This window comes from Protopterus annectens, chromosome 2.part2 (assembly GCF_019279795.1).
Source record: "Protopterus annectens isolate FY-2018-M chromosome 2.part2, PAN1.0, whole genome shotgun sequence".
In the NCBI taxonomy this organism is placed as follows: Eukaryota; Metazoa; Chordata; order Ceratodontiformes; family Protopteridae; genus Protopterus; species Protopterus annectens.
Window position 1 is genome coordinate 1029126040 of NC_056730.1, and position 15219 is coordinate 1029141258.

The window sequence follows — 15219 nt, forward strand, 5'->3', positions numbered from 1 at the left end:
CATTCTTAGCGAGGGCAGGATGCTAATCAGGGTCAGGGTCATACCAGCCTGGGCTACATGATCAGAGAGCTCTCCCATTTCTCTCTTCATCTCAGGTCATTCACACCAACATGAACAATGACAGAGTCATATTTGTACTTGTTCTGGAGTGACTTAAGTGCTTGTGTTATGTGGCGGATTCTGGCTCCCGACAGGCAGCTAACAGTAACCTTCTCCTTGTCCAGCCTAGTGAGTGGGACGTCAGTGTGCATGACTATAGAGTCACCTATTACTAGTGTGTTAGGTATGTTATTTCGCCTTAAGGGCTGTGATTGTGCTGCACACTGATTTTGTGTTTTATGTGTTGTCTGGTTTGTGACGGGAAGTGCTGGTTGTTTGGGTGTCTGGTTTGGAGGTCTCTGATGCTTTTTCAGGTTTTTATTTAGCGCCTCCAAGTATGATTTTGTGTATTTATGTGTATTTTTTGCCAGTGCTGTTTTAGTAGGTCTGTGTGTGGCTGTAGTTGTGGTGCAAGTGTTACCCTTCTCATCTTGACTGTCTGTTCCAGTCTTGGGTGGAGACAGCTTAGCTTCCAGTTTGGCTGTATAATTGCATCTCTGTTATGTTAGTGTTTTGTGGTAGGAGGAGAGGATTGTTTGTGTACATGAAGCAGTTGTAACATTGCCTCAGGATACCCAGATTCACCAGTTGGACTGGAGAGTGCACCTGAAGTTGCCCTTTGGTCATGCCTGAATAGCAGGGTGAGCTGCTTAGTCGCTTGGTTGTTGAGGGGTGAATAAAGAGCCATGCCCTGCTGGGCAATCAGTGTCAGGGTATATTAGTGCTTGCTATTAGGTCTGAGCAAGTGCTGGGCTGTAAGATTCTTTTTGAGTGCTTAGGTTGAGAGTTAGACTAGTTTCAAGGGAAAAACTGAAGAGGAGACTTAGTGGATCCGGGAATAATTTAACCGTAGCTAACCGGCACTGCCCGGTGTGCAAAACCGTGCAAACACGGTTTTTATAGTAGGGAAATGAAAGAGATAGAAATTAGCCCAAAATGGCCAATAAACTACTAACTTTTGGGCTGGAACCCCTCCTCCAGGGACAGATAGGTTGCTAAAAGCTCCCCTCTCTCACAGGTGAACAGAGAAACTTCCTTCTATCCAAGTAAGGTATGGGCAACTCAGAAACTAGTATCACAGCTCTAAATTCAGCACTAGCCTGAAAACTGGACTATACTAGCTTAGAAAGGTGGGAAACAAGGATTTTTTTTTATTTGGGGTTTTTTTGAAAAGATTAGGCAAAACAGTAAAAGATACACTTAAAACAGCTTTAAACAACTACAAACGATCAGAAAAGGCTATCACACTTTAAGGTGTAGCCTACAACAGTTAAACAAATTATTTAAATGAAAAACAACTTTTTAAAAATGCAAGCAGTCAAATAAGTACAATATGTGAAAAAAAACAAGCTTTTAAATCACAAATAAATGCTGGAAAATCTGTGGTTAGGCAGAAAACAGTTAAGTACAACAAGAAAGTACAGAAAACTGATACTTAATCACTCCAAAGTCTCTCTCCTAAGCTAGAAGGCTTGTATCAGTTTAAGGCTTTCTAGTGCTACTAGTAGGTTAGTTACAGGAAAGATGGGAAACAAGCGCAGATCTGGTCTTTTAAACCAGAAAGTTGAAAGAGACGGACAAACTGTCCAAATGGTCAATAAACTACAATTTCTTGGCCAAGAACCTCTCCTCTCATGGTAGACAGGCTACCTAGTGCTTACCACTCCCACTGATAAGCTAGAAGGCTTTCTTCCAACACAGAAAGGCTTGCTGGGCTCAGAAGCTTACCAACAGTCCTGGATACAGCAACTCTGTATCTGGACTAGGCTAGTTACAGGAAAGGTGGGAAACAAGCGCAAGTGCAGTTTTTAAACCAGAACGTTGAAAGATATGGAAAAAAATGTATAAAAAAGAAAAAAAAAACTTTGCATACCCATGTATTGTAAAACTATATAAAAAAAAAAAAAAAAGAAAACTTTGCATACTCATGTATTGCCTGAGCACTCCATGCATCAGATATGAGCAGCCCAAGTCAGGCACCCTTCCAAAGGGCAAAGCACTCTCAGCATCGTCTGCAGAGATGTGTGAACAAGCTATCCTACACAACAACTACAACTACAGAATGTAAGCAAAATAAACACACATTAATTCGTTAAATCTGAGTGAAGCATCCAGGTGCATTTGCAGTTAACTCCTACTGATACCCCTAGGTGTCAAATATTGCTTGTTCATATTTACATCAATAATTCCAAAACCATGCTATGTACAAGGTTTTAAAAGATTTCATCGTAAAGCTTGACCAATAGCAAACTCAAATGCATTAATATTTGACCTCTGTCTAGTACAGATAAATAGATATTAACTACTGTTTTTTATGATATGTAATTTTCATATTTTTCTAAATATCTCAACAACCAAGTAACACACACAGAACTCCTTAGCCTCATATTAACGCTCTCAGCTAGATGAATAAAATGCTGCTGACAGTATGTGTGTAACTTGAGTGGTTGCAGACATATTGTAAGTTGTTTACAAAATACTACAAATCTAATAGTTACTGGGTTTACTGTGATTTATAAAATTTGGTTTAAGACTTATAACCTAAAGAATACTACCACTATAAAAATGGTGCTGAAGAGTTTGCCATTGATACTACTTTCATAATCCTTATGGTTCCAGATATGTGAATATTTGTTTGAAATGTGAGGACATAATTTAATTATGCGAAAGGGCTTAAGCTCTGTCCACTGGAAGTTATAGTGCAAATTTCCTGAGCTCCAGTGGAGTGAATGAGTTAAAAATGATTCGCTATACACCGAAAAACCAGGCCTTGCCTAATCATGCACTGGCTTACTACTCAGTGCATTAGACATAGGCAATCATAAATCACAGATTTTGCAAAGGGCAGTCCACAGTCATTTTCATCATCATCTGCATATGGTGAAAGGTTATAGGAGGTCATATATTTCACAGGAGACGTGTGTGAGTGTGAAAGCTCTGATAATAACAAGCATACACACTTAAGGCCAGTGTGTCTAGATATGGTGTGTGTATGTGTGTGTGTGTGTGTGTGTGTGTGTGTGTGTGTGTGTGTGTGTGTGTGTGTGTGCGTGTGTGCGTGTGTGTGTGTGTCCTTCCAATGTCAGGAAATCCATGGTGAACTGTGAGTTTGTGAGATGTTATGACCAGTGTGAGGTATAGTGTGTGTGTTGCAGGGAAACTACTTTAGCATTTGTGCTAGCACTACACCCTGGCATAGTGGATAGGTGTGAGCCAAGCATGAAAAGGATCAAGTTCATTATGAACACCCCGACCCATGAGAACTACCTCTACCAGGAGTTGCAGTGCTAGTGTAGATCATAGTGTGTGTGTTGTACCTTTAAAGTCACTGCAGTTATGAGCACGTGCATATAAGTACTGACCACGTGCAAGCAGAGTGCAATTTTGTGTAAGCAGATGGAGTGAGAGCATGTATGTGGGTGTAGCAGTCAGTTGGTTAGCTTCATTTACGTTTTACATTCCAGTCATCCATTCTGATATGTTTGTGTGTAATAAACATACTAAACAAACACCCAAGCCTCATCATCTTATTAGAATACACAAGATGAGTGACATGGTGTCAGAATGTGATCCGAAGTCAGAACTTCTTAAAACCATGAGGCGCACAGTCAGAAATGGAGGAATATACAGCAGTGGCTCAAACAACTTGCAAATGACTCGCAAACAGGTCAGACAATATTTCTAGGTACTTAAACTCATTTAAATGATTTTTCTCTTGACGAATATAAGGTGAAGCATTCAAAATGTTCAAAATGAATTACTAAATGAATGAAGTGTTCGAAATTGGGACATATTGATAAAAGTACTCAAAGTAATTACGAAAACATTTGAAAAAATATCCAAATGGTATAAAATGTTTGAAAAAAAGAAAACGACTGTATTTTTTGCCATGTACTACTTTTTCACATTAACTAAAACTATTTGAAGTGTCTGAACTGTGCAAAGTGCTGGCAGGTTCTGAAGTATTACAGTAGAGTCTTTTCAAACAGTACAGTTATTTCAAAGAGACTGTTGTGCATTTGAATATAATTACAAGTGCCTGGTGTATGTGTTTGAAACTTATTTGACATGGCAGAGGGATTTCACAGACCTGGTCTGCTTGTGTTTGATAATAATATTGCTAAAAATTGGAGCATGTTTGAGCAAGAATATGATATTTTCATACAGGCTGTTTTTTCTGATAATGATGCATGCTGTGTATGCAGAGGAGGGGGGAGGGCACTGCTATATTGTGGTACAGGCTGAAATGTGGGAAGACATTGAGTGCTTAAAACGTAAATTTAGATGAATGTGCAAACCTGAAATGAATATTACAATGGAAAGACACATATTTTACACAAGAGATCAAAAGCCTGGTGAAACCTTTGCAGCATATATAACTGACTTGAGAAACATGGCAAAAACGTGCAGATTTGGTGATCTAAGAGATGAGTTAATAAGAGACAGGCTTGTTTGTGGTGTTAATAATGATGCAGTGAGAAAGATTTTGCTTTGAGACAGTGATTTAACTTTAAGCAAAGCCATCGAGATTTGTCAAATAAATATATGAGCTTACAGAAAAGCACATGACTATGCTTATGCATGAGAAGAGCATGATTGCAGCATCATCCAGTATGAATGTTGATAGCATGCAGCACGAGGTTAAGATGTATAAACCGAGGGGCAGTGCCACACCCATGACCCCTCTAACAAAACCTGTAGCTGTCACAGTGAAACTCAGGGCACCTATAGTAAAACCCAGGGCACACGCAGCAAAACTGAGGGGTGATTTAGCAAAACCCATGGTAAACTTCATAGTCAACTGTTGTAATTGTGGAGGCAGTCATAAACCTAAATAAGAGAGGTGCTTAGCTTTTGGCCAACAATGCCACAGATGTAAAATGTTAAATAATTTCGGAAAGCTTTGTAAATCTAAAAAGGCACATTATTTTATTAAGAGAGAGCATTCAAAGAAACAAGATCAAATAGAAAGCTACGACCCTACGTTTTATGTTGTTAGTGTCTCTGTGCTTGAGGATTAATGGGAGACCTGCAGAACTCAGAGATGATACTGGTTCAAAGTGCAATGTTATGTCAGCAGAAATATTTGCTTAAGTAAAGCTGGCATAAAACTTGATATGGCAAAGTGTGCAAAGCTTGTTGCTTATGGTAGTGAAGAGATTCACACCAAAGGCTCAGTAGTGCTTTCATGCTATTCTGCTGGGAACAGCCATGACTTGCAGTTTTATGTAGTTAAAAGACAGATGCAGTCATTGTTAGGCCACAAAGATAATTTGAAAATGGGACTGATTTAATTTAATAAAGAAGTCCACCATGTCAGCATTAATAGCAACAAAAGTTTCACACAGATTATTTTTTCTGAATATGCTAATATTTTCAAAGAAGAGCTTGGCAAACTCCCAGTTGTGTACTCCATGAAGTTAGACCACAAGGTAAGCCCAGTTGTCAGACCAGCACAGAAAGTTCCAGTAACAATGCAGGGCAAAGTAAAAGAAGAGCTAAACAGAATGGTGCATTTAGGAGTAATTTGGCCAGTAGAAAATCCAAATGAATGTGTATCCTCCATGGTAGTAGCTCATAAGAAAAGCTCAGATGACATTCAAATATGTATTGATCTGAGAGATTTGAACAAAGAACTCACATGACCTCATCATCTGATGCGTACAGTTGAAGAAGTTGCTGCTGTCATGCCAAATGCCACTGTTTTTTTCTGTTTTAGATGCAAAAAGTTGATTTTGGCAAATTTTGCTTGGTTGAAATTCTTCCTTGCTAACAACTTTCAGTACACCATTTTGAATGTACAGATTTTGGAGAATGTCATTTGGAATACATTTTGCCAGTGAAGTCTTCCATTGTGTGATGGAACAATTTTTTTTCTGGTTATCCATGTGCTGTTATAGTAGATGATATTCTTGTAGGAGGCAATGGTGAAGTCGAGCATGATAGAAACCTCAGGATAGTTCTAGATTGTGATCATGAAGTGAATCTTACACTGATTCCTCAGAAATGTAAATTCAGACTGAAAGTGTGGGTCAGTTATTTACTAGTTCAGGCTTACAACCAGATCCATCTAAGCAAGGTGCAATTCTTGAGATGCCAGCTACAAACAATGCCACATTTTTACAGTGTTTTCTTGGCATGGTCAACTATTTAGGCAAGATAATTCCTGGTTTAAGTGAACTTTCAGCACCACTATGAGAGCTGACATGCAAACATGTAACTTGGTCCTGGTTGGAAAAACATCAAAGAGCATTTGATGTCCTGAAACAGAAAATTGCCAGTCCACCCACTTTGAGATATTATGATGTTTGAGATATTGTGATGCTTCAAAATATGGTCTTGGTGCAATAATTCTTCAAGAAGACCAACAAGTAGCCTATGCATCTAGAACTCTAACTCAAACTGAGATGCAGTATGTGCAAATTGAAAAAGAGCTTTTGGCAGTAGTATATGCATGTTCAAAGTTCAATTATTATATTTATGGCTGACCTATCCAAATACAGACTGATCACCTACCTGTGGTTCCTATTTTGAGAAAACCAATGCATACAGCTCCAGCTAGATTGCAATGTGTGATGTTAAAATTGCTAAAGTACAATTTCAATATAGTTTACACAAAAGTCAAACTTCTTTATCTTGCTGATACTTTATCCAGATTGCCCATGCAAACCACTGACCACCATGACAATGAAAAAGCTGGCTTTGAAGTCATGGAAGTGAGAAATTTATTTTCTACACATCTTGATGAGCTTAAAAAAATCACACAGCTTCAGATCCAGCTCTCCAGAAGCTGAACCATTTTATCAGTCACAGATGGTCAGTAAAACAATCTTCTTTATCACTAGATGTGCAGCAGTATTTTCCTTATAGAGACGAGATTTTGATGAAGATAGTATCATCATGAAATGTCCAAAAGTGGTAATTTCAAAGTCCATGCAATAAGAGTATATTAACATCTTGCATTGAGGTCACCCGGGAACTGATTCTACCAAAAGAAGGGTGAGAGAAATAGTATTTTGGCCTTCTGTGTCAAAAAATATTAAGAAGGAAATCTCAGCTTGTTCGATTTGTAATAGTACTAAACTGCACCAAGAAGATGAACCACTTCAGCTAAACCAGATTCCTGAACTCCATTGGTCAACAGTAGCCACAGATATTTGCGAATGAAATGGTCAACATTATTTGGTATTAACCGACTCTTATTCAGATTGGTTCAAAATTGACCAACTTCCTAACCTAAATTCAAATGCTGTCATTACAAAATTGAAGAGACATTTTTCTGTCCATGGTAGTCTGCATAAAGTCATTTCTGACAATGATGCACAGTTTATAGGTCAACAGTTCAAAAGATTTGTTGAGAAATGTGCTCCTGTTACTAGTAGTCCTGAGCATCCACAATCTAATGGCTTGGATGAATGTGCAGTTCGAAGTGCAAAACAGTTGTTGGAGAAATCCAAGAGACAAAAACAATATTTTTCTCAATTTGCTTAATCTCAGAAACATTCCTAGAAACAATTTACTTGGTTCACCTTCTCAGAGATCGATATTGAGACAAACCAGAACTATACTACCAATCAGTAAGAATTTGTTAATTACAAATGTTAAAAACAACAAAGCAGTACAATCTCAACTTATGGAAAAGTGTTTTGTCACAGAAACTCCATTATGACAAATCCAGCAAACCTGTCCATCCATTAAAAGAAGGAGAAATAGTGAGGATGCAAACAGCAAAAGGTTATGATTGAGTAGGACTTGTGAAACATCTATGTGAGGAACCGAGATTGTACATCATTGAGTCACAAGGAATGGAATTTAGGTGGGGTAGGAAACATTTATTGTCGGTGTCCGTGCCAGTGTTACAGCATCTTTTCTGTAATGGAGACTCTAATTGTTAGAGTACGGTATTGAATGTTCCTGTCCCAAAGAAGAATTTAACTTCTGTTCCTGAAAGTATCCCCATTAACAGTGAAAATCCTCTGAGGTATGTCTAACTCTGCCCCAGCATTAAGCACCATACTGTTAAACTCTGAAGAGCTGCCTGCATCCCTTTTTCATGACAGTAATGCCTCTGTCTCAGTATGTAATCGCTCTATAAATGGCTCACCACTGGTAGCCCTCCACTCCCATGCATTGTCACTGGCCCTGTGTCAGTCCATTGTGTATATACAGCCTTGGGTACCAACAGAACTGACCACCTGCCACCAGACACAGGCATGGAATGGCTTATCAGAGGTATGTGAATCAAGGATCCATCCACTATGGAGACAGAGAGCCTGTAATTTCACCACATTTTCAGCCTTTGAGAAATGAGGCTCCCATGAGGAAGCCTTAGAAGTTTTGGAAGCCATATCCCTGTTGTGATGGAATAAAAAACAGATATCATAACGCAAGTTAACACACAGGTAGGACAAACACTTTACAGTCATCTAACAAAATACATCAATGACAAACAGCAAATAACATACTCAGATGTAACACAAACATACCTGCACCCTAAAAATGCAAACAACCATCTAAACAACAATGCAAGTTGTCCTCCATAAATGTTTGATATAAGCTGTAAACTACAGAAATACAAACTGTACTGTAATGGCCTGATGCCTCCCCCTCAACAACAGACTACAGAAAGACATAATAGATGCAAGAATGTTCGCCTAACAATTAGGCAACATCATAAACATATCAACAATATGGGGAACATAAGAAAACCTGTAACTTGCAGTGCCAACATCATTATACACTTGTTCACTTGCCTACCATTGCAGTGACACATGTCAACAGGTATATCTTTCCAGAAAACAAAAGTTTCAACTATTTGCCAATTACACAGATATGAAATTCTGTATACACGAGTGTGTTTTGCCTTGACACCATCAACTATGTTTCAACTAACCTGAAGGGATTAGGTAGACAGCAGAAAGGAAATAGAGATCAACATAGTACAAATGAACAGTTGTATGGAAGATATACCTTACAATATTTTGTGAAAACATCTTCCTTAGCTGTGTTGCAAAACTCTTTTAACAAGGTCGGTTCAGCAGCACTTGAGAAAGAACACAATCTTCCGTGGTTGGATGGAAGATCCATACCTAATATCATGTTTATAAGGTGTAAATGAACACCATTTGGCTGTTAAATATGCTAATTACTTCTCAACTCATTACACTTTCTGAATCACTCAAGTTGCTCAGTGAGCAACGGAGGTAAACGTCATGTTGGTTTCTACATGGTTGTGTAAACATGCCTGTGCAGAATTGTAATGGGGATTAAGACTCTGGCAAGCTAATGTTTTCTTCTTCTTCCACTGCCTCATTAGCAGTACTGAACAGTCAAAATCACAGATGTTTATGTCTGTATAGCCCATTACTCACTTGTTCTCTTCATGAATACAGAAACTTGGCTAAAGCCAATTACCAAAGATACAGAAATGCTCCTTCCAGGTTATAATTTACTCAGACTAAATGGAGCCAACACAAAAGCTGGTGGAATTGTTGTTTTCTACAGAAATGTTTTAGATCTCTCCACTTGCCATGACATTATATCTGCATTCAGCAATGCTGAATTTCTCATCTCACTCGGCATACTGAATACTCAAAATCTCAAGCCATCTTAGGTCTATACAAACCACTTGGTAAAACAATATTCCCATCCTGGAAGTAATAATCTCCTAGATCTTTGCCACAAGAAGACCGGAACCATCTAGCTAGGAGATGTTAACATAGATTAGCAAAAGATAGCCCTAGAAAATCCTACAAATTTAATTTAGGCACATGAAGCTTCTCAATTGATCAAGGCTCCAACTAGAGTTAACACTGCCACAGCTAAAGAATTAATTCTAGACTGGATTCTAACATCTACCCCAAACTATGTTGCCACAAGAGGCACCCTACTCGATAGACTAAGTGACCACCAGCTAAACAGACATCCTAAACAGCCCCAAAAGGTTCATCACTATACCACAGTCAAAAATCTCAGTAATGTCTATAAAGAAACATTTACTTCCAGCCTGCTTTATAGCAACTGGACTCCACTTAAAACACTTCCCCTCGATGAAGCAGTATTCGCATGTAATACAATATTTCTAAAACTTCTGGCAGAGCAAACACCATTAAGAACCAAAAGTGTTAAAAACAAACCAGCCTCTTTGTTAACTAAAAAACAAAACAACTCATGCAACTTGGAGATAAAGCCTGGAAGTCCTGGCTACAAACCAAGTCTCGAACATCCCTACAACAAATATAGGCAGTTAAGGAACCACAGCAAACAATGCATAAAAGAGGACAAAAAGCTTATTGTAGCAACACCCAAAATGCATCATCAAACAATCCAAAAGATGTATGGAAATCCATAATTTCATTGGTCCGTCATGAAAAATCAACCTAACACAGCCCAACCTAGACAAGAGTCCAGGGAAGTAAATACTGTGGGAAGAAATAGCCAGGGAATTGTTATGGCTAGGCTTGTATAGGCCCTAGGGCTGATAGCCTAGTACTGACCTATGAACCTATGAACCCCCACCAATAACTCCCAAAGCATTGCTTTACAGCTTAACTCACATTTCATAAATATAGTAAACTCTCTCCTACAAAACAAAACTCTTGACAAATCTGGCCATCCCACCCCAATAACTTTTAGCCACAATAAACCTTCACACTCACTCCAGTCCCAACATCTACAATTAAAAAGAAATTCTATGTACTCTTAAGACAGCAGCCATTGCCTCTGACTAGCTTTGATCTGAATAAATCGAATTCACTGCAGATAGCCTTGCATATCCTGTTTCGATTCTAATAAACTGCTCTATACAAGAAAAATATTTCCCTACCTTATGGAAAAAGTCCTATATACTACCCCTCCATAAAGGAGGCTCAGCAACAGAGCTCACAAACTATAGACCAATCACCATTCTCTCATTCTTATCCAAAATCTTGGAAACATGAGATTGCTGTAAGTGCTCTTTACTACATAAAAAATATGCACCCTGAGTATGTTTTTTGCAACATTGTTAAGGGTCAAGGTATGCATGTATCAAGATTAGATGTTGATGAAACACAGTGTTCTCATGATCTGGAGGTGCTGGGATGTGATTTGTTGACTGGAGGATACCAGTCAGATGAAGTACAAGAGGGTCTGAGTGTAGGCTTGAATTTGTGTTGTAACTGAGCTAAACCCTATTTTTCATCTGGCTTTAAATCAGCTGCTAATTCTAGGTTTGATAGTAAGAAGGTTTTAGTTCCTTCTCAATATATGCATAATTTTAGATTTATCAAAAAGATCTTTCAGAAACATTGTCCGATTCTTTTGACTGAAGATAGTGTTAAGAATTTCACAGGAGCAAGACTCTCGTTCCGATTTCAGAACAAATGCTCTTTAAAAAGGATGTTATGTTATTCTTTTGGTGATAATGTTGATCAGCCTGATAGAGATGCCATATGAACTTTCTCTTGTGGTAGGTGTGCATATTGTGATTCGATTGATAGTTCCGGTAATTTTGTGCATCCAGATACAGGCTCTGTTTTTTCCTTCCAAGTGAGAGCTGATTGTAATAAGGAGGATATAATTTATCTTGCATACTGTGTGGAATGTAAATATTTTTATGTTGGAAAAATTAACAGAATGTAAAATGCAGGATTAGGGAGCATATTTATTATATGCGTATAGGTGAGGTGACCCATGGAGTGCATTGTCTAAAAGAGGTTTGTCACATATTTTTACATTTTTAGTGAGTGATAGGTTGTACTACAAAGAACATTTAGGATTCTTGACTAATATGACGGAGAAGTTAGAAACCCAATGGATCATTTTGTTACAGGCAAGTAGTGGTTCTGGTTTAAATGAGTACATTTCTCTTAAACTGGTTTTGAAGTCTTGTAGACTTCATAGATGAATTGAACTTGATGGCATAATAAGTACATAAGTTTTATATATATATATATATATATATATATATATATATATATATATATATATATATATTATTTCTTATGATGTTTTGATTTTTAATAATAATTATGATTAATTGTACTAGGCTGTATATTGTTTTTATGAATGGGGTGTTGATGCCTTATTGATGTCATCTGGGAGGCGTGTACATTATGTCATGACTGGTTCATTTTTCCAATGGTTGTGATTTTTCATTGGTTAGACCTTTCTATTTAAACTTCTTTCATGTTTGTTTTATTGTCTGCTGAAGCATTTAAATATGCAAGTGCTTACAATTTTATTAAATATTGTTCTTTTATTGGAGTCCTTCTTGCCATGCCTGGTGTTGCTTTCAGTTGTTTTGGACAAAATCATGGAAAGATGTAGTCATTCTTGTCTTGCTACATATATTACTTCTCATAACCTCCTCTCCCTCATAGCATGGTTTTGGATTCAGTCACAGCACAACCACTGCCCTTCTAAGGTTTACAGATAAACAGTGGATATAAAAGTTTGCACACCCATGTTAAAATGCCAGGTTTTTGTGATATAAAAAAATGAGACCACAATAAATAATTTCAAAGATTTTCCCACCTTTAATGTGACCTATAATCTGTACAATTCAAGTTGAAAAACAAACAAATCTGTTAGGGGAAAAAATATAAAAAATAAAAAACTTACAATACGCTGGTTGCATAAATGTGCACACCCTTAAACTAATACTTTGTTTTGTGTGCGCACCATTAAACTAATACTTTGTTGAAGCAATGTTTTATATCACAAAAACCTGGCTTTTTAACAGGGTTGTGTAAACTTTTGATATGTACTGCAATAAATCACAATAGAAATTAAGTTCTGTTTCTGTATCTTGCAAGGCATTCAACACAAATCTCTTTCTATGGGCTATCACCCTCCTCTCTTAACTGCTACTTTTATTCACCTCACTAATGGCGCCCAAATAGTGAAAAGGAAGATTATTTCTTGGTTTCCTTCTAATACCTGTTGGAATCCCTAAAGGGTCAAGCCCAGGACCATTACTGTTTATCTTATTTATTGATGACCTAAACAATGCAGCCAAACAGGCCACCAAAGTACAATATGCCGATTACTTCACTTTATTACATGCTGCTAGGACACTACTCATCCTCCAAACACTCTCCCAAGAATCATTCTCCATAGAAGCATGGCTCAACCACTCACAAATCCTCCTAGATAAAAAAAGCATTACTGTTCAACCCTAACTCTCTCTGCTCCTATAACAACTACCTTTTATATTCTGTCATCCAACAAGACAAATATAGAACTGGTATTTTTACCAAACTGCTAGGTATGATTATTGATGACCACCTGAAATTTGATCTCCACCTTTAACAAGCCATGGAGAAGACACACAAAAGCTAGGTCACCTCTGTAGCGTAAAATATTCCCTTACTGTTTCTGCTGGACAAAACATAGCCACTTATTTTCTGTTTTTCACCCTATTATTATATCTCACATATCATCCCTTTACATAAAGGTGGAATTTCCAATGACTTCTCCAACTATCGTCCCATAGCTTTACTATCCCCTATAGCTAAAATTTTGGAAAAATGCATTCACAAGCAGATACTCAATCACCTTCTTATAAATAACCTACTTGTCAACTGCCAACATGGCTTTAGACCTTTTCATAGTACTACCACTGCCCTGCTATCATTCACAAACTGTATCAACAACAACCGTAATAACAATAGACTATCATCTGCAGTTTTCATTGACCTATCCAAAGCTTTTGATATGGTTAACCATCAACTTCTACTCCACACCCTTAAGTCTCTCTCCTTGGATTCTCTATCTTTAAAATGGTTTACATCTTACCTTGGCAATCGTCAGCAGGCCGTACTCTGGCAAAATGAACTATCCAATCACCGCCCAATCTCCCTCGGCATTCCACAGGGCTCTATTTTAGGCCCACTTTTATTTTCTATCTTCATAAATGACCTGCAATCTGAAATCCCATACTCCACCTGCATTCAGTATGCAGATGACTCTACATTAATCTGCTCTGCCTCCTCACCAACCGAACTTCAGTCAATTACTCAAAAAGCCTTTAACACTGTTGAACAATGGTTCTCCTACCGCTGCATTCTTCTAAATCCCAAAAAAACTAAATTGCTACTTTTCACCCCAACCCAAAAGTCTTCCCCTATACAAATAAATCTTATTTCTAATAATGGTACCCTTATCTCACCTGACCTACCACTAAATTGCTAGGTATAACAATTGACAACAACCTAAACTTCGAGACACACATAAACAATACAATAAAATTAATTAATAAGAAACTAGGATCCCTCTATCGCATCAAAAACTATCTTTCACCAGAAGCTAGGTCTGCCATAGCTCGAACTCACCTTTTATCCACTCTGCTCTATGCTGCTCCCATATATACTAATATCTCCAAAAACAACCTCAAGAAACTAGCAACTTCCTACAATAATATTGCTAGATTTGCTACAGGCTCCCCTTTCAGAACCCACCACTGCTTAAATCTTAAACACTTAAACTGGCTTGAATTCCCTAACCAGCTTCAATCTTACCACCTTACTTAAGCCCACAAGACCCTGTATCAACCTAGCAACACTCCTATACTCTCTAGCCTTATCACACCATATAACAACCTCAAAAATTTACGTTCCTCAAACAAACTACTGATTAACACTACTAAATCAAACAACTCAGCAGGTGACTCCTTGTTCTCAAACTCTGTAGGAAAATTATGGAATAAACTTCCGACCGAAATCACAGCTCAGACTTCTCTCCTACTATTAAAAAACATCTAAAATCACATCTCAATAATCACTGGCTATGCACCTGCACTAACCCTGGCTAATTTCTTCTCCCCCTAACTCATTCCCTCCCTTCCTTCATGTCTTCATATGAAATATTTACAATCTATCCTACGTACACTAATTATAAGCATTTTATGCATAAATTATCACTGTAACCTATGAACTGGAATACTATTAAAAAAAAAAAAAAAAAAAAAGGGGGATTTTCGTTTTGACTGTACTATCTTACATTTCCTAAATACTTTTTCTTAACACTGTATAACTTCTTTTATGTAATTGTACTATTATGTATCTCTATGTGGAGCTTTTCTCCCCGGGCCTCTACTGAAAATGGACATGTATCCAGCTAGACCAGCCCGGTCAACAA